This window comes from Spea bombifrons, chromosome 4, assembly GCF_027358695.1.
Source record: "Spea bombifrons isolate aSpeBom1 chromosome 4, aSpeBom1.2.pri, whole genome shotgun sequence".
Classification (NCBI taxonomy): domain Eukaryota; kingdom Metazoa; phylum Chordata; class Amphibia; order Anura; family Pelobatidae; genus Spea; species Spea bombifrons.
The window spans coordinates 113,265,751-113,281,571 of record NC_071090.1 but is presented as its reverse complement, the minus strand read 5'-3'; the positions used below and the strand labels follow the sequence as shown (position 1 = coordinate 113,281,571).

General features: G+C 45.2%; 40 non-coding genes across 40 annotated transcripts; 30 read left to right on the top strand and 10 right to left on the bottom strand.

Moving 5' to 3' along the window:
* Positions 1 to 64: 64 nt before the first annotated feature.
* Positions 65 to 136, top strand: TRNAW-CCA (transfer RNA tryptophan (anticodon CCA)). Its single transcript has one exon. It is a non-coding gene; the product is annotated as a tRNA-Trp (tRNA).
* A 655-nt stretch (positions 137 to 791) lies between these two features.
* On the bottom strand, positions 792 to 873 carry TRNAS-GCU (transfer RNA serine (anticodon GCU)). The gene has a single exon. It is a non-coding gene; the product is annotated as a tRNA-Ser (tRNA).
* A 177-nt stretch (positions 874 to 1,050) lies between these two features.
* TRNAG-CCC (transfer RNA glycine (anticodon CCC)) lies at positions 1,051 to 1,121 on the top strand. Its single transcript has one exon. It is a non-coding gene; the product is annotated as a tRNA-Gly (tRNA).
* A 140-nt stretch (positions 1,122 to 1,261) lies between these two features.
* TRNAM-CAU (transfer RNA methionine (anticodon CAU)) lies at positions 1,262 to 1,334 on the top strand. The gene has a single exon. It is a non-coding gene; the product is annotated as a tRNA-Met (tRNA).
* A 196-nt stretch (positions 1,335 to 1,530) lies between these two features.
* On the top strand, positions 1,531 to 1,602 carry TRNAW-CCA (transfer RNA tryptophan (anticodon CCA)). Its single transcript has one exon. It is a non-coding gene; the product is annotated as a tRNA-Trp (tRNA).
* A 729-nt stretch (positions 1,603 to 2,331) lies between these two features.
* TRNAS-GCU (transfer RNA serine (anticodon GCU)) lies at positions 2,332 to 2,413 on the bottom strand. The gene has a single exon. It is a non-coding gene; the product is annotated as a tRNA-Ser (tRNA).
* A 177-nt stretch (positions 2,414 to 2,590) lies between these two features.
* On the top strand, positions 2,591 to 2,661 carry TRNAG-CCC (transfer RNA glycine (anticodon CCC)). Its single transcript has one exon. It is a non-coding gene; the product is annotated as a tRNA-Gly (tRNA).
* Positions 2,662 to 2,801: 140 nt separating this feature from the next.
* TRNAM-CAU (transfer RNA methionine (anticodon CAU)) lies at positions 2,802 to 2,874 on the top strand. The gene has a single exon. It is a non-coding gene; the product is annotated as a tRNA-Met (tRNA).
* Positions 2,875 to 3,070: 196 nt separating this feature from the next.
* Positions 3,071 to 3,142, top strand: TRNAW-CCA (transfer RNA tryptophan (anticodon CCA)). Its single transcript has one exon. It is a non-coding gene; the product is annotated as a tRNA-Trp (tRNA).
* A 729-nt stretch (positions 3,143 to 3,871) lies between these two features.
* TRNAS-GCU (transfer RNA serine (anticodon GCU)) lies at positions 3,872 to 3,953 on the bottom strand. Its single transcript has one exon. It is a non-coding gene; the product is annotated as a tRNA-Ser (tRNA).
* A 177-nt stretch (positions 3,954 to 4,130) lies between these two features.
* Positions 4,131 to 4,201, top strand: TRNAG-CCC (transfer RNA glycine (anticodon CCC)). Its single transcript has one exon. It is a non-coding gene; the product is annotated as a tRNA-Gly (tRNA).
* Positions 4,202 to 4,610: 409 nt separating this feature from the next.
* Positions 4,611 to 4,682, top strand: TRNAW-CCA (transfer RNA tryptophan (anticodon CCA)). The gene has a single exon. It is a non-coding gene; the product is annotated as a tRNA-Trp (tRNA).
* A 729-nt stretch (positions 4,683 to 5,411) lies between these two features.
* TRNAS-GCU (transfer RNA serine (anticodon GCU)) lies at positions 5,412 to 5,493 on the bottom strand. Its single transcript has one exon. It is a non-coding gene; the product is annotated as a tRNA-Ser (tRNA).
* A 177-nt stretch (positions 5,494 to 5,670) lies between these two features.
* On the top strand, positions 5,671 to 5,741 carry TRNAG-CCC (transfer RNA glycine (anticodon CCC)). The gene has a single exon. It is a non-coding gene; the product is annotated as a tRNA-Gly (tRNA).
* A 140-nt stretch (positions 5,742 to 5,881) lies between these two features.
* TRNAM-CAU (transfer RNA methionine (anticodon CAU)) lies at positions 5,882 to 5,954 on the top strand. The gene has a single exon. It is a non-coding gene; the product is annotated as a tRNA-Met (tRNA).
* Positions 5,955 to 6,150: 196 nt separating this feature from the next.
* TRNAW-CCA (transfer RNA tryptophan (anticodon CCA)) lies at positions 6,151 to 6,222 on the top strand. Its single transcript has one exon. It is a non-coding gene; the product is annotated as a tRNA-Trp (tRNA).
* Positions 6,223 to 6,951: 729 nt separating this feature from the next.
* TRNAS-GCU (transfer RNA serine (anticodon GCU)) lies at positions 6,952 to 7,033 on the bottom strand. Its single transcript has one exon. It is a non-coding gene; the product is annotated as a tRNA-Ser (tRNA).
* Positions 7,034 to 7,210: 177 nt separating this feature from the next.
* On the top strand, positions 7,211 to 7,281 carry TRNAG-CCC (transfer RNA glycine (anticodon CCC)). Its single transcript has one exon. It is a non-coding gene; the product is annotated as a tRNA-Gly (tRNA).
* Positions 7,282 to 7,421: 140 nt separating this feature from the next.
* On the top strand, positions 7,422 to 7,494 carry TRNAM-CAU (transfer RNA methionine (anticodon CAU)). Its single transcript has one exon. It is a non-coding gene; the product is annotated as a tRNA-Met (tRNA).
* Positions 7,495 to 7,690: 196 nt separating this feature from the next.
* On the top strand, positions 7,691 to 7,762 carry TRNAW-CCA (transfer RNA tryptophan (anticodon CCA)). Its single transcript has one exon. It is a non-coding gene; the product is annotated as a tRNA-Trp (tRNA).
* A 729-nt stretch (positions 7,763 to 8,491) lies between these two features.
* TRNAS-GCU (transfer RNA serine (anticodon GCU)) lies at positions 8,492 to 8,573 on the bottom strand. Its single transcript has one exon. It is a non-coding gene; the product is annotated as a tRNA-Ser (tRNA).
* Positions 8,574 to 8,750: 177 nt separating this feature from the next.
* TRNAG-CCC (transfer RNA glycine (anticodon CCC)) lies at positions 8,751 to 8,821 on the top strand. The gene has a single exon. It is a non-coding gene; the product is annotated as a tRNA-Gly (tRNA).
* Positions 8,822 to 8,961: 140 nt separating this feature from the next.
* On the top strand, positions 8,962 to 9,034 carry TRNAM-CAU (transfer RNA methionine (anticodon CAU)). Its single transcript has one exon. It is a non-coding gene; the product is annotated as a tRNA-Met (tRNA).
* Positions 9,035 to 9,230: 196 nt separating this feature from the next.
* TRNAW-CCA (transfer RNA tryptophan (anticodon CCA)) lies at positions 9,231 to 9,302 on the top strand. Its single transcript has one exon. It is a non-coding gene; the product is annotated as a tRNA-Trp (tRNA).
* Positions 9,303 to 10,031: 729 nt separating this feature from the next.
* TRNAS-GCU (transfer RNA serine (anticodon GCU)) lies at positions 10,032 to 10,113 on the bottom strand. Its single transcript has one exon. It is a non-coding gene; the product is annotated as a tRNA-Ser (tRNA).
* A 177-nt stretch (positions 10,114 to 10,290) lies between these two features.
* On the top strand, positions 10,291 to 10,361 carry TRNAG-CCC (transfer RNA glycine (anticodon CCC)). Its single transcript has one exon. It is a non-coding gene; the product is annotated as a tRNA-Gly (tRNA).
* A 140-nt stretch (positions 10,362 to 10,501) lies between these two features.
* Positions 10,502 to 10,574, top strand: TRNAM-CAU (transfer RNA methionine (anticodon CAU)). Its single transcript has one exon. It is a non-coding gene; the product is annotated as a tRNA-Met (tRNA).
* A 196-nt stretch (positions 10,575 to 10,770) lies between these two features.
* On the top strand, positions 10,771 to 10,842 carry TRNAW-CCA (transfer RNA tryptophan (anticodon CCA)). Its single transcript has one exon. It is a non-coding gene; the product is annotated as a tRNA-Trp (tRNA).
* Positions 10,843 to 11,571: 729 nt separating this feature from the next.
* Positions 11,572 to 11,653, bottom strand: TRNAS-GCU (transfer RNA serine (anticodon GCU)). Its single transcript has one exon. It is a non-coding gene; the product is annotated as a tRNA-Ser (tRNA).
* A 177-nt stretch (positions 11,654 to 11,830) lies between these two features.
* Positions 11,831 to 11,901, top strand: TRNAG-CCC (transfer RNA glycine (anticodon CCC)). Its single transcript has one exon. It is a non-coding gene; the product is annotated as a tRNA-Gly (tRNA).
* A 140-nt stretch (positions 11,902 to 12,041) lies between these two features.
* Positions 12,042 to 12,114, top strand: TRNAM-CAU (transfer RNA methionine (anticodon CAU)). The gene has a single exon. It is a non-coding gene; the product is annotated as a tRNA-Met (tRNA).
* Positions 12,115 to 12,310: 196 nt separating this feature from the next.
* On the top strand, positions 12,311 to 12,382 carry TRNAW-CCA (transfer RNA tryptophan (anticodon CCA)). The gene has a single exon. It is a non-coding gene; the product is annotated as a tRNA-Trp (tRNA).
* A 729-nt stretch (positions 12,383 to 13,111) lies between these two features.
* TRNAS-GCU (transfer RNA serine (anticodon GCU)) lies at positions 13,112 to 13,193 on the bottom strand. The gene has a single exon. It is a non-coding gene; the product is annotated as a tRNA-Ser (tRNA).
* A 177-nt stretch (positions 13,194 to 13,370) lies between these two features.
* On the top strand, positions 13,371 to 13,441 carry TRNAG-CCC (transfer RNA glycine (anticodon CCC)). Its single transcript has one exon. It is a non-coding gene; the product is annotated as a tRNA-Gly (tRNA).
* A 140-nt stretch (positions 13,442 to 13,581) lies between these two features.
* TRNAM-CAU (transfer RNA methionine (anticodon CAU)) lies at positions 13,582 to 13,654 on the top strand. Its single transcript has one exon. It is a non-coding gene; the product is annotated as a tRNA-Met (tRNA).
* Positions 13,655 to 13,850: 196 nt separating this feature from the next.
* On the top strand, positions 13,851 to 13,922 carry TRNAW-CCA (transfer RNA tryptophan (anticodon CCA)). Its single transcript has one exon. It is a non-coding gene; the product is annotated as a tRNA-Trp (tRNA).
* A 729-nt stretch (positions 13,923 to 14,651) lies between these two features.
* TRNAS-GCU (transfer RNA serine (anticodon GCU)) lies at positions 14,652 to 14,733 on the bottom strand. Its single transcript has one exon. It is a non-coding gene; the product is annotated as a tRNA-Ser (tRNA).
* A 177-nt stretch (positions 14,734 to 14,910) lies between these two features.
* On the top strand, positions 14,911 to 14,981 carry TRNAG-CCC (transfer RNA glycine (anticodon CCC)). The gene has a single exon. It is a non-coding gene; the product is annotated as a tRNA-Gly (tRNA).
* A 140-nt stretch (positions 14,982 to 15,121) lies between these two features.
* On the top strand, positions 15,122 to 15,194 carry TRNAM-CAU (transfer RNA methionine (anticodon CAU)). Its single transcript has one exon. It is a non-coding gene; the product is annotated as a tRNA-Met (tRNA).
* Positions 15,195 to 15,390: 196 nt separating this feature from the next.
* Positions 15,391 to 15,462, top strand: TRNAW-CCA (transfer RNA tryptophan (anticodon CCA)). The gene has a single exon. It is a non-coding gene; the product is annotated as a tRNA-Trp (tRNA).
* Positions 15,463 to 15,821: the final 359 nt, after the last annotated feature.

Here is a 15,821-nt window from a genome sequence, read left to right as displayed (position 1 = left end):
ACTAATGCAAGACTAGAAAGGTGGGCCTTGTATTTAAAGACATTTTAAAACCTCAAGCACATCTGACCTCGTGGCGCAACGGTAGCGCGTCTGACTCCAGATCAGAAGGTTGCGTGTTCAAATCACGTCGGGGTCATTTGCCTTTTTTTGTATGAAAACTAGAGACATTACCTTAGTATTAAAGGGGTCATCTCATGAAACAGTAATGCTTTCAATGAAGAAATAAGAGAAAAGACAAAGATAAGTATTTTATTGTATAAAGTGGTGATACTGGAGCAGGAATAACATCTGAGCATAGGGGAGTGATGTTGGGCCACCCCTCTCAGCTGCTAACGTCCTCTTGTCTGATCACCACCTACCCTTTTGACCCTATCCCCTTAGCAATCTTTTAACCTCTCTTTTTCCATTGGTGTGCTCCTATCGCCCCTTCAAAGATGTCCTCTTGTCTCCCATTATAAAAAACATATCTATTATCTTATAGTATATATCTATAGACCTTTGTTGTTATCTTTTTTCATGTAACTACAACTCAAAACTACAACTGTCAGGCAATCGACAAACCCAAACACTAGATAAAGCGGGCTCTGCTCAAAAGACATCCCGATGTAACTGCTGTCCTCCCTTCCCGCTCTGGACATATGCTTACTTTTTTGTTTGCCCACACCCCAACCACTGCCTATGAACACAGAGAGACCTTCATGTAGCCCATCCAGGGAGGTTCCCCAGAAATGCATTACCTGGAATGTGACAAGAACTTTAGCAACAGAAGCCATAAAGAGCAGAAAAGCAACCGACGAGGATGGGATTCGAACCCACGCGTGCAGAGCACAATGGATTAGCAGTCCATCGCCTTAACCACTCGGCCACCTCGTCAAGATGAGTGCATGGCTGTGAAATGTTGGCTCACTCCTTGTCCATGTGAACTTACATTACATCTCGGACTAACTAATTGATCTCCCAACCACCGCTTCCATCATTTTCTGTTCAGGGGAGAAATTTTCTTTCCGACCACTGGAATCCCTATGGATTTCCAAGTCCTGTGTTACAGCTGCATTGGTGGTTCAGTGGTAGAATTCTCGCCTCCCACGCGGGAGACCCGGGTTCGATTCCCGGCCAATGCAAACCTCTTTTTCAGAGCACTGGTAAGTCAGGTCTCCGGAAAAGCGAGGTGCGTTTCACCCATTCTGAAGGAAATTCTTCTTTGCTATGTTGCAATGCATTACGTATGAAGAGCTTAAACTACAGACAGCCAGAAGCCTTTGCCTTGTTAGCGCAGTAGGTAGCGCGTCAGTCTCATAATCTGAAGGTCGTGAGTTCGATCCTCACACAGGGCACGCTTCTTTTACAGCTCCCCGTATAATCAACTAACTTATTGATTCCCCATCAACCGCTTGTCGTGTTTTCTAGCTCGGTGTCGCAAATGCATTGGTGGTTCAGTGGAAGAACTGTGAGCCTATGCGAACTATACTAATGCAAGACTAGAAAGGTGGGCCTTGTATTTAAAGACATTTTAAAACCTCAAGCACATCTGACCTCGTGGCGCAACGGTAGCGCGTCTGACTCCAGATCAGAAGGTTGCGTGTTCAAATCACGTCGGGGTCATTTGCCTTTTTTTGTATGAAAACTAGAGACATTACCTTAGTATTAAAGGGGTCATCTCATGAAACAGTAATGCTTTCAATGAAGAAATAAGAGAAAAGACAAAGATAAGTATTTTATTGTATAAAGTGGTGACACTGGAGCAGGAATAACATCTGAGCATAGGGGAGTGATGTTGGGCCACCCCTCTCAGCTGCTAACGTCCTCTTGTCTGATCACCACCTACCCTTTTGACCCTATCCCCTTAGCAATCTTTTAACCTCTCTTTTTCCATTGGTGTGCTCCTATCGCCCCTTCAAAGATGTCCTCTTGTCTCCCATTATAAAAAACATATCTATTATATTAAAGTAGATATCTATATACCTTTGTTGTTATCTTTTTTCATGTAACTACAACTCAAAACTACAACTGTCAGGCAATCGACAAACCCAAACACTAGATAAAGCGGGCTCTGCTCAAAAGACATCCCGATGTAACTGCTGTCCTCCCTTCCCTCTCTGGACATATGCTTACTTCCACAAAAAGCTGTCAAGAATACTCTTTAATAAGGCTGCCCCGGGTGAGTTTACATTGTCATCAGGCAGGGGGGTGATGTTTGCCCACACCCCAACCACTGCCTATGAACACAGAGAGACCTTCATGTAGCCCATCCAGGGAGGTTCCCCAGAAATGCATTACCTGGAATGTGACAAGAACTTTAGCAACAGAAGCCATAAAGAGCAGAAAAGCAACCGACGAGGATGGGATTCGAACCCACGCGTGCAGAGCACAATGGATTAGCAGTCCATCGCCTTAACCACTCGGCCACCTCGTCAAGATGAGTGCATGGCTGTGAAATGTTGGCTCACTCCTTGTCCATGTGAACTTACATTACATCTCGGACTAACTAATTGATCTCCCAACCACCGCTTCCATCATTTTCTGTTCAGGGGAGAAATTTTCTTTCCGACCACTGGAATCCCTATGGATTTCCAAGTCCCGTGTTACAGCTGCATTGGTGGTTCAGTGGTAGAATTCTCGCCTCCCACGCGGGAGACCCGGGTTCGATTCCCGGCCAATGCAAACCTCTTTTTCAGAGCACTGGTAAGTCAGGTCTCCGGAAAAGCGAGGTGCGTTTCACCCATTCTGAAGGAAATTCTTCTTTGCTATGTTGCAATGCATTACGTATGAAGAGCTTAAACTACAGACGGCCAGAAGCCTTTGCCTTGTTAGCGCAGTAGGTAGCGCGTCAGTCTCATAATCTGAAGGTCGTGAGTTCGATCCTCACACAGGGCACGCTTCTTTTACAGCTCCCCGTATAATCAACTAACTTATTGATTCCCCATCAACCGCTTGTCGTGTTTTCTAGCTCGGTGTCGCAAATGCATTGGTGGTTCAGTGGAAGAACTGTGAGCCTATGCGAACTATACTAATGCAAGACTAGAAAGGTGGGCCTTGTATTTAAAGACATTTTAAAACCTCAAGCACATCTGACCTCGTGGCGCAACGGTAGCGCGTCTGACTCCAGATCAGAAGGTTGCGTGTTCAAATCACGTCGGGGTCATTTGCTTTTTTTTGTATGAAAACTAGAGACATTACCTTAGTATTAAAGGGGTCATCTCATGAAACAGTAATGCTTTCAATGAAGAAATAAGAGAAAAGACAAAGATAAGTATTTTATTGTATAAAGTGGTGATACTGCAGCAGGAATAACATCTCAGCATAGGGGAGTGATGTTGGGCCACCCCTCTCAGCTGCTAACGTCCTCTTGTCTGATCACCACCTACCCTTTTGACCCTATCCCCTTAGCAATCTTTTAACCTCTCTTTTTCCATTGGTGTGCTCCTATCGCCCCTTCAAAGATGTCCTCTTGTCTCCCATTATAAAAAACATATCTATTATATTAAAGTAGATATCTATATACCTTTGTTGTTATCTTTTTTCATGTAACTACAACTCAAAACTACAACTGTCAGGCAATCGACAAACCCAAACACTAGATAAAGCGGGCTCTGCTCAAAAGACATCCCGATGTAACTGCTGTCCTCCCTTCCCTCTCTGGACATATGCTTACTTCCACAAAAAGCTGTCAAGAATACTCTTTAATAACGCTGCCCCGGGTGAGTTTACATTGTCATCAGGCAGGGGGGTGATGTTTGCCCACACCCCAACCACTGCCTATTAACACAGAGAGACCTTCATGTAGCCCATCCAGGGAGGTTCCCCAGAAATGCATTACCTGGAATGTGACAAGAACTTTAGCAACAGAAGCCATAAAGAGCAGAAAAGCAACCGACGAGGATGGGATTCGAACCCACGCGTGCAGAGCACAATGGATTAGCAGTCCATCGCCTTAACCACTCGGCCACCTCGTCAAGATGAGTGCATGGCTGTGAAATGTTGGCTCACTCCTTGTCCATGTGAACTTACATTACATCTCGGACTAACTAATTGATCTCCCAACCACCGCTTCCATCATTTTCTGTTCAGGGGAGAAATTTTCTTTCCGACCACTGGAATCCCTATGGATTTCCAAGTCCTGTGTTACAGCTGCATTGGTGGTTCAGTGGTAGAATTCTCGCCTCCCACGCGGGAGACCCGGGTTCGATTCCCGGCCAATGCAAACCTCTTTTTCAGAGCACTGGTAAGTCAGGTCTCCGGAAAAGCGAGGTGCGTTTCACCCATTCTGAAGGAAATTCTTCTTTGCTATGTTGCAATGCATTACGTATGAAGAGCTTAAACTACAGACGGCCAGAAGCCTTTGCCTTGTTAGCGCAGTAGGTAGCGCGTCAGTCTCATAATCTGAAGGTCGTGAGTGCGATCCTCACACAGGGCACGCTTCTTTTACAGCTCCCCGTATAATCAACTAACTTATTGATTCCCCATCAACCGCTTGTCGTGTTTTCTAGCTCGGTGTCGCAAATGCATTGGTGGTTCAGTGGAAGAACTGTGAGCCTATGCGAACTATACTAATGCAAGACTAGAAAGGTGGGCCTTGTATTTAAAGACATTTTAAAACCTCAAGCTCATCTGACCTCGTGGCGCAACGGTAGCGCGTCTGACTCCAGATCAGAAGGTTGCGTGTTCAAATCACGTCGGGGTCATTTGCCTTTTTTTGTATGAAAACTAGAGACATTACCTTAGTATTAAAGGGGTCATCTCATGAAACAGTAATGCTTTCAATGAAGAAATAAGAGAAAAGACAAAGATAAGTATTTTATTGTATAAAGTGGTGATACTGGAGCAGGAATAACATCTCAGCATAGGGGAGTGATGTTGGGCCACCCCTCTCAGCTGCTAATGTCCTCTTGTCTGATCACCACCTACCCTTTTGACCCTATCCCCTTAGCAATCTTTTAACCTCTCTTTTTCCATTGGTGTGCTCCTATCGCCCCTTCAAAGATGTCCTCTTGTCTCCCATTATAAAAAACATATCTATTATATTAAAGTAGATATCTATATACCTTTGTTGTTATCTTTTTTCATGTAACTACAACTCAAAACTACAACTGTCAGGCAATCGACAAACCCAAACACTAGATAAAGCGGGCTCTGCTCAAAAGACATCCCGATGTAACTGCTGTCCTCCCTTCCCTCTCTGGACATATGCTTACTTCCACAAAAAGCTGTCAAGAATACTCTTTAATAACGCTTCCCCGGGTGAGTTTACATTGTCATCAGGCAGGGGGGTGATGTTTGCCCACACCCCAACCACTGCCTATGAACACAGAGAGACCTTCATGTAGCCCATCCAGGGAGGTTCCCCAGAAATGCATTACCTGGAATGTGACAAGAACTTTAGCAACAGAAGCCATAAAGAGCAGAAAAGCAACCGACGAGGATGGGATTCGAACCCACGCGTGCAGAGCACAATGGATTAGCAGTCCGTCGCCTTAACCACTCGGCCACCTCGTCAAGATGAGTGCACGGCTGTGAAATGTTGGCTCACTCCTTGTCCATGTGAACTTACATTACATCTCGGACTAACTAATTGATCTCCCAACCACCGCTTCCATCATTTTCTGTTCAGGGGAGAAATTTTCTTTCCGACCACTGGAATCCCTATGGATTTCCAAGTCCTGTGTTACAGCTGCATTGGTGGTTCAGTGGTAGAATTCTCGCCTCCCACGCGGGAGACCCGGGTTCGATTCCCGGCCAATGCAAACCTCTTTTTCAGAGCACTGGTAAGTCAGGTCTCCGGAAAAGCGAGGTGCGTTTCACCCATTCTGAAGGAAATTCTTCTTTGCTATGTTGCAATGCATTACGTATGAAGAGCTTAAACTACAGACAGCCAGAAGCCTTTGCCTTGTTAGCGCAGTAGGTAGCGCGTCAGTCTCATAATCTGAAGGTCGTGAGTTCGATCCTCACACAGGGCACGCTTCTTTTACAGCTCCCCGTATAATCAACTAACTTATTGATTCCCCATCAACCGCTTGTCGTGTTTTCTAGCTCGGTGTCGCAAATGCATTGGTGGTTCAGTGGAAGAACTGTGAGCCTATGCGAACTATACTAATGCAAGACTAGAAAGGTGGGCCTTGTATTTAAAGACATTTTAAAACCTCAAGCACATCTGACCTCGTGGCGCAACGGTAGCGCATCTGACTCCAGATCAGAAGGTTGCGTGTTCAAATCACGTCGGGGTCATTTGCCTTTTTTTGTATGAAAACTAGAGACATTACCTTAGTATTAAAGGGGTCATCTCATGAAACAGTAATGCTTTCAATGAAGAAATAAGAGAAAAGACAAAGATAAGTATTTTATTGTATAAAGTGGTGATACTGGAGCAGGAATAACATCTGAGCATAGGGGAGTGATGTTGGGCCACCCCTCTCAGCTGCTAACGTCCTCTTGTCTGATCACCACCTACCCTTTTGACCCTATCCCCTTAGCAATCTTTTAACCTCTCTTTTTCCATTGGTGTGCTCCTATCGCCCCTTCAAAGATGTCCTCTTGTCTCCCATTATAAAAAACATATCTATTATATTAAAGTAGATATCTATATACCTTTGTTGTTATCTTTTTTCATGTAACTACAACTCAAAACTACAACTGTCAGGCAATCGACAAACCCAAACACTAGATAAAGCGGGCTCTGCTCAAAAGACATCCCGATGTAACTGCTGTCCTCCCTTCCCTCTCTGGACATATGCTTACTTCCACAAAAAGCTGTCAAGAATACTCTTTAATAACGCTTCCCCGGGTGAGTTTACATTGTCATCAGGCAGGGGGGTGATGTTTGCCCACACCCCAACCACTGCCTATGAACACAGAGAGACCTTCATGTAGCCCATCCAGGGAGGTTCCCCAGAAATGCATTACCTGGAATGTGACAAGAACTTTAGCAACAGAAGCCATAAAGAGCAGAAAAGCAACCGACGAGGATGGGATTCGAACCCACGCGTGCAGAGCACAATGGATTAGCAGTCCATCGCCTTAACCACTCGGCCACCTCGTCAAGATGAGTGCACGGCTGTGAAATGTTGGCTCACTCCTTGTCCATGTGAACTTACATTACATCTCGGACTAACTAATTGATCTCCCAACCACCGCTTCCATCATTTTCTGTTCAGGGGAGAAATTTTCTTTCCGACCACTGGAATCCCTATGGATTTCCAAGTCCTGCGTTACAGCTGCATTGGTGGTTCAGTGGTAGAATTCTCGCCTCCCACGCGGGAGACCCGGGTTCGATTCCCGGCCAATGCAAACCTCTTTTTCAGAGCACTGGTAAGTCAGGTCTCCGGAAAAGCGAGGTGCGTTTCACCCATTCTGAAGGAAATTCTTCTTTGCTATGTTGCAATGCATTACGTATGAAGAGCTTAAACTACAGACGGCCAGAAGCCTTTGCCTTGTTAGCGCAGTAGGTAGCGCGTCAGTCTCATAATCTGAAGGTCGTGAGTTCGATCCTCACACAGGGCACGCTTCTTTTACAGCTCCCCGTATAATCAACTAACTTATTGATTCCCCATCAACCGCTTGTCGTGTTTTCTAGCTCGGTGTCGCAAATGCATTGGTGGTTCAGTGGAAGAACTGTGAGCCTATGCGAACTATACTAATGCAAGACTAGAAAGGTGGGCCTTGTATTTAAAGACATTTTAAAACCTCAAGCACATCTGACCTCGTGGCGCAACGGTAGCGCGTCTGACTCCAGATCAGAAGGTTGCGTGTTCAAATCACGTCGGGGTCATTTGCCTTTTTTTGTATGAAAACTAGAGACATTACCTTAGTATTAAAGGGGTCATCTCATGAAACAGTAATGCTTTCAATGAAGAAATAAGAGAAAAGACAAAGATAAGTATTTTATTGTATAAAGTGGTGATACTGGAGCAGGAATAACATCTGAGCATAGGGGAGTGATGTTGGGCCACCCCTCTCAGCTGCTAACGTCCTCTTGTCTGATCACCACCTACCCTTTTGACCCTATCCCCTTAGCAATCTTTTAACCTCTCTTTTTCCATTGGTGTGCTCCTATCGCCCCTTCAAAGATGTCCTCTTGTCTCCCATTATAAAAAACATATCTATTATATTAAAGTAGATATCTATATACCTTTGTTGTTATCTTTTTTCATGTAACTACAACTCAAAACTACAACTGTCAGGCAATCGACAAACCCAAACACTAGATAAAGCGGGCTCTGCTCAAAAGACATCCCGATGTAACTGCTGTCCTCCCTTCCCTCTCTGGACATATGCTTACTTCCACGAAAAGCTGTCAAGAATACTCTTTAATAAGGCTGCCCCGGGTGAGTTTACATTGTCATCAGGCAGGGGGGTGATGTTTGCCCACACCCCAACCACTGCCTATGAACACAGAGAGACCTTCATGTAGCCCATCCAGGGAGGTTCCCCAGAAATGCATTACCTGGAATGTGACAAGAACTTTAGCAACAGAAGCCATAAAGAGCAGAAAAGCAACCGACGAGGATGGGATTCGAACCCACGCGTGCAGAGCACAATGGATTAGCAGTCCATCGCCTTAACCACTCGGCCACCTCGTCAAGATGAGTGCACGGCTGTGAAATGTTGGCTCACTCCTTGTCCATGTGAACTTACATTACATCTCGGACTAACTAATTGATCTCCCAACCACCGCTTCCATCATTTTCTGTTCAGGGGAGAAATTTTCTTTCCGACCACTGGAATCCCTATGGATTTCCAAGTCCTGTGTTACAGCTGCATTGGTGGTTCAGTGGTAGAATTCTCGCCTCCCACGCGGGAGACCCGGGTTCGATTCCCGGCCAATGCAAACCTCTTTTTCAGAGCACTGGTAAGTCAGGTCTCCGGAAAAGCGAGGTGCGTTTCACCCATTCTGAAGGAAATTCTTCTTTGCTATGTTGCAATGCATTACGTATGAAGAGCTTAAACTACAGACGGCCAGAAGCCTTTGCCTTGTTAGCGCAGTAGGTAGCGCGTCAGTCTCATAATCTGAAGGTCGTGAGTTCGATCCTCACACAGGGTACGCTTCTTTTACAGCTCCCCGTATAATCAACTAACTTATTGATTCCCCATCAACCGCTTGTCGTGTTTTCTAGCTCGGTGTCGCAAATGCATTGGTGGTTCAGTGGAAGAACTGTGAGCCTATGCGAACTATACTAATGCAAGACTAGAAAGGTGGGCCTTGTATTTAAAGACATTTTAAAACCTCAAGCACATCTGACCTCGTGGCGCAACGGTAGCGCGTCTGACTCCAGATCAGAAGGTTGCGTGTTCAAATCACGTCGGGGTCATTTGCCTTTTTTTGTATGAAAACTAGAGACATTACCTTAGTATTAAAGGGGTCATCTCATGAAACAGTAATGCTTTCAATGAAGAAATAAGAGAAAAGACAAAGATAAGTATTTTATTGTATAAAGTGGTGATACTGGAGCAGGAATAACATCTGAGCATAGGGGAGTGATGTTGGGCCACCCCTCTCAGCTGCTAACGTCCTCTTGTCTGATCACCACCTACCCTTTTGACCCTATCCCCTTAGCAATCTTTTAACCTCTCTTTTTCCATTGGTGTGCTCCTATCGCCCCTTCAAAGATGTCCTCTTGTCTCCCATTATAAAAAACATATCTATTATATTAAAGTAGATATCTATATACCTTTGTTGTTATCTTTTTTCATGTAACTACAACTCAAAACTACAACTGTCAGGCAATCGACAAACCCAAACACTAGATAAAGCGGGCTCTGCTCAAAAGACATCCCGATGTAACTGCTGTCCTCCCTTCCCTCTCTGGACATATGCTTACTTCCACAAAAAGCTGTCAAGAATACTCTTTAATAAGGCTGCCCCGGGTGAGTTTACATTGTCATCAGGCAGGGGGGTGATGTTTGCCCACACCCCAACCACTGCCTATGAACACAGAGAGACCTTCATGTAGCCCATCCAGGGAGGTTCCCCAGAAATGCATTACCTGGAATGTGACAAGAACTTTAGCAACAGAAGCCATAAAGAGCAGAAAAGCAACCGACGAGGATGGGATTCGAACCCACGCGTGCAGAGCACAATGGATTAGCAGTCCATCGCCTTAACCACTCGGCCACCTCGTCAAGATGAGTGCATGGCTGTGAAATGTTGGCTCACTCCTTGTCCATGTGAACTTACATTACATCTCGGACTAACTAATTGATCTCCCAACCACCGCTTCCATCATTTTCTGTTCAGGGGAGAAATTTTCTTTCCGACCACTGGAATCCCTATGGATTTCCAAGTCCCGTGTTACAGCTGCATTGGTGGTTCAGTGGTAGAATTCTCGCCTCCCACGCGGGAGACCCGGGTTCGATTCCCGGCCAATGCAAACCTCTTTTTCAGAGCACTGGTAAGTCAGGTCTCCGGAAAAGCGAGGTGCGTTTCACCCATTCTGAAGGAAATTCTTCTTTGCTATGTTGCAATGCATTACGTATGAAGAGCTTAAACTACAGACGGCCAGAAGCCTTTGCCTTGTTAGCGCAGTAGGTAGCGCGTCAGTCTCATAATCTGAAGGTCGTGAGTTCGATCCTCACACAGGGCACGCTTCTTTTACAGCTCCCCGTATAATCAACTAACTTATTGATTCCCCATCAACCGCTTGTCGTGTTTTCTAGCTCGGTGTCGCAAATGCATTGGTGGTTCAGTGGAAGAACTGTGAGCCTATGCGAACTATACTAATGCAAGACTAGAAAGGTGGGCCTTGTATTTAAAGACATTTTAAAACCTCAAGCACATCTGACCTCGTGGCGCAACGGTAGCGCGTCTGACTCCAGATCAGAAGGTTGCGTGTTCAAATCACGTCGGGGTCATTTGCCTTTTTTTGTATGAAAACTAGAGACATTACCTTAGTATTAAAGGGGTCATCTCATGAAACAGTAATGCTTTCAATGAAGAAATAAGAGAAAAGACAAAGATAAGTATTTTATTGTATAAAGTGGTGATACTGGAGCAGGAATAACATCTGAGCATAGGGGAGTGATGTTGGGCCACCCCTCTCAGCTGCTAACGTCCTCTTGTCTGATCACCACCTACCCTTTTGACCCTATCCCCTTAGCAATCTTTTAACCTCTCTTTTTCCATTGGTGTGCTCCTATCGCCCCTTCAAAGATGTCCTCTTGTCTCCCATTATAAAAAACATATCTATTATATTAAAGTAGATATCTATATACCTTTGTTGTTATCTTTTTTCATGTAACTACAACTCAAAACTACAACTGTCAGGCAATCGACAAACCCAAACACTAGATAAAGCGGGCTCTGCTCAAAAGACATCCCGATGTAACTGCTGTCCTCCCTTCCCTCTCTGGACATATGCTTACTTCCACAAAAAGCTGTCAAGAATACTCTTTAATAACGCTGCCCCGGGTGAGTTTACATTGTCATCAGGCAGGGGGGTGATGTTTGCCCACACCCCAACCACTGCCTATGAACACAGAGAGACCTTCATGTAGCCCATCCAGGGAGGTTCCCCAGAAATGCATTACCTGGAATGTGACAAGAACTTTAGCAACAGAAGCCATAAAGAGCAGAAAAGCAACCGACGAGGATGGGATTCGAACCCACGCGTGCAGAGCACAATGGATTAGCAGTCCGTCGCCTTAACCACTCGGCCACCTCGTCAAGATGAGTGCACGGCTGTGAAATGTTGGCTCACTCCTTGTCCATGTGAACTTACATTACATCTCGGACTAACTAATTGATCTCCCAACCACCGCTTCCATCATTTTCTGTTCAGGGGAGAAATTTTCTTTCCGACCACTGGAATCCCTATGGATTTCCAAGTCCTGTGTTACAGCTGCATTGGTGGTTCAGTGGTAGAATTCTCGCCTCCCACGCGGGAGACCCGGGTTCGATTCCCGGCCAATGCAAACCTCTTTTTCAGAGCACTGGTAAGTCAGGTCTCCGGAAAAGCGAGGTGCGTTTCACCCATTCTGAAGGAAATTCTTCTTTGCTATGTTGCAATGCATTACGTATGAAGAGCTTAAACTACAGACGGCCAGAAGCCTTTGCCTTGTTAGCGCAGTAGGTAGCGCGTCAGTCTCATAATCTGAAGGTCGTGAGTTCGATCCTCACACAGGGCACGCTTCTTTTACAGCTCCCCGTATAATCAACTAACTTATTGATTCCCCATCAACCGCTTGTCGTGTTTTCTAGCTCGGTGTCGCAAATGCATTGGTGGTTCAGTGGAAGAACTGTGAGCCTATGCGAACTATACTAATGCAAGACTAGAAAGGTGGGCCTTGTATTTAAAGACATTTTAAAACCTCAAGCACATCTGACCTCGTGGCGCAACGGTAGCGCATCTGACTCCAGATCAGAAGGTTGCGTGTTCAAATCACGTCGGGGTCATTTGCCTTTTTTTGTATGAAAACTAGAGACATTACCTTAGTATTAAAGGGGTCATCTCATGAAACAGTAATGCTTTCAATGAAGAAATAAGAGAAAAGACAAAGATAAGTATTTTATTGTATAAAGTGGTGATACTGGAGCAGGAATAACATCTGAGCATAGGGGAGTGATGTTGGGCCACCCCTCTCAGCTGCTAACGTCCTCTTGTCTGATCACCACCTACCCTTTTGACCCTATCCCCTTAGCAATCTTTTAACCTCTCTTTTTCCATTGGTGTGCTCCTATCGCCCCTTCAAAGATGTCCTCTTGTCTCCCATTATAAAAAACATATCTATTATATTAAAGTAGATATCTATATACCTTTGTTGTTATCTTTTTTCATGTAACTACAACTCAAAACTACAACTGTCAGGCAATCGACAAACCCAAACACTAGATAAAGCGGGCTCTGCTCAAAAGACATCCCGATGTAACTGCTGTCCTCCCTTCCCTCTCTGGACATATGCTTACTTCCACAAAAAGCTGTCAAGAATACTCTTTAATAACGCTTCCCCGGGTGAGTTTACATTGTCATCAGGCAGGGGGGTGATGTTTGCCCACACCCCAACCACTGCCTATGAACACAGAGAGACCTTCATGTAGCCCATCCAGGGAGGTTCCCCAGAAATGCATTACCTGGAATGTGACAAGAACTTTAGCAACAGAAGCCATAAAGAGCAGAAAAGCAACCGACGAGGATGGGATTCGAACCCACGCGTGCAGAGCACAATGGATTAGCAGTCCATCGCCTTAACCACTCGGCCACCTCGTCAAGATGAGTGCACGGCTGTGAAATGTTGGCTCACTCCTTGTCCATGTGAACTTACATTACATCTCGGACTAACTAATTGATCTCCCAACCACCGCTTCCATCATTTTCTGTTCAGGGGAGAAATTTTCTTTCCGACCACTGGAATCCCTATGGATTTCCAAGTCCTGCGTTACAGCTGCATTGGTGGTTCAGTGGTAGAATTCTCGCCTCCCACGCGGGAGACCCGGGTTCGATTCCCGGCCAATGCAAACCTCTTTTTCAGAGCACTGGTAAGTCAGGTCTCCGGAAAAGCGAGGTGCGTTTCACCCATTCTGAAGGAAATTCTTCTTTGCTATGTTGCAATGCATTACGTATGAAGAGCTTAAACTACAGACGGCCAGAAGCCTTTGCCTTGTTAGCGCAGTAGGTAGCGCGTCAGTCTCATAATCTGAAGGTCGTGAGTTCGATCCTCACACAGGGCACGCTTCTTTTACAGCTCCCCGTATAATCAACTAACTTATTGATTCCCCATCAACCGCTTGTCGTGTTTTCTAGCTCGGTGTCGCAAATGCATTGGTGGTTCAGTGGAAGAACTGTGAGCCTATGCGAACTATACTAATGCAAGACTAGAAAGGTGGGCCTTGTATTTAAAGACATTTTAAAACCTCAAGCACATCTGACCTCGTGGCGCAACGGTAGCGCGTCTGACTCCAGATCAGAAGGTTGCGTGTTCAAATCACGTCGGGGTCATTTGCCTTTTTTTGTATGAAAACTAGAGACATTACCTTAGTATTAAAGGGGTCATCTCATGAAACAGTAATGCTTTCAATGAAGAAATAAGAGAAAAGACAAAGATAAGTATTTTATTGTATAAAGTGGTGATACTGGAGCAGGAATAACATCTGAGCATAGGGGAGTGATGTTGGGCCACCCCTCTCAGCTGCTAACGTCCTCTTGTCTGATCACCACCTACCCTTTTGACCCTATCCCCTTAGCAATCTTTTAACCTCTCTTTTTCCATTGGTGTGCTCCTATCGCCCCTTCAAAGATGTCCTCTTGTCTCCCATTATAAAAAACATATCTATTATATTAAAGTAGATATCTATATACCTTTGTTGTTATCTTTTTTCATGTAACTACAACTCAAAACTACAACTGTCAGGCAATCGACAAACCCAAACACTAGATAAAGCGGGCTCTGCTCAAAAGACATCCCGATGTAACTGCTGTCCTCCCTTCCCTCTCTGGACATATGCTTACTTCCACGAAAAGCTGTCAAGAATACTCTTTAATAAGGCTGCCCCGGGTGAGTTTACATTGTCATCAGGCAGGGGGGTGATGTTTGCCCACACCCCAACCACTGCCTATGAACACAGAGAGACCTTCATGTAGCCCATCCAGGGAGGTTCCCCAGAAATGCATTACCTGGAATGTGACAAGAACTTTAGCAACAGAAGCCATAAAGAGCAGAAAAGCAACCGACGAGGATGGGATTCGAACCCACGCGTGCAGAGCACAATGGATTAGCAGTCCATCGCCTTAACCACTCGGCCACCTCGTCAAGATGAGTGCACGGCTGTGAAATGTTGGCTCACTCCTTGTCCATGTGAACTTACATTACATCTCGGACTAACTAATTGATCTCCCAACCACCGCTTCCATCATTTTCTGTTCAGGGGAGAAATTTTCTTTCCGACCACTGGAATCCCTATGGATTTCCAAGTCCTGTGTTACAGCTGCATTGGTGGTTCAGTGGTAGAATTCTCGCCTCCCACGCGGGAGACCCGGGTTCGATTCCCGGCCAATGCAAACCTCTTTTTCAGAGCACTGGTAAGTCAGGTCTCCGGAAAAGCGAGGTGCGTTTCACCCATTCTGAAGGAAATTCTTCTTTGCTATGTTGCAATGCATTACGTATGAAGAGCTTAAACTACAGACGGCCAGAAGCCTTTGCCTTGTTAGCGCAGTAGGTAGCGCGTCAGTCTCATAATCTGAAGGTCGTGAGTTCGATCCTCACACAGGGTACGCTTCTTTTACAGCTCCCCGTATAATCAACTAACTTATTGATTCCCCATCAACCGCTTGTCGTGTTTTCTAGCTCGGTGTCGCAAATGCATTGGTGGTTCAGTGGAAGAACTGTGAGCCTATGCGAACTATACTAATGCAAGACTAGAAAGGTGGGCCTTGTATTTAAAGACATTTTAAAACCTCAAGCACATCTGACCTCGTGGCGCAACGGTAGCGCGTCTGACTCCAGATCAGAAGGTTGCGTGTTCAAATCACGTCGGGGTCATTTGCCTTTTTTTGTATGAAAACTAGAGACATTACCTTAGTATTAAAGGGGTCATCTCATGAAACAGTAATGCTTTCAATGAAGAAATAAGAGAAAAGACAAAGATAAGTATTTTATTGTATAAAGTGGTGATACTGGAGCAGGAATAACATCTGAGCATAGGGGAGTGATGTTGGGCCACCCCTCTCAGCTGCTAACGTCCTCTTGTCTGATCACCACCTACCCTTTTGACCCTATCCCCTTAGCAATCTTTTAACCTCTCTTTTTCCATTGGTGTGCTCCTATCGCCCCTTCAAAGATGTCCTCTTGTCTCCCATTATAAAAAACATATCTATTATATTAAAGTAGATATCTATATA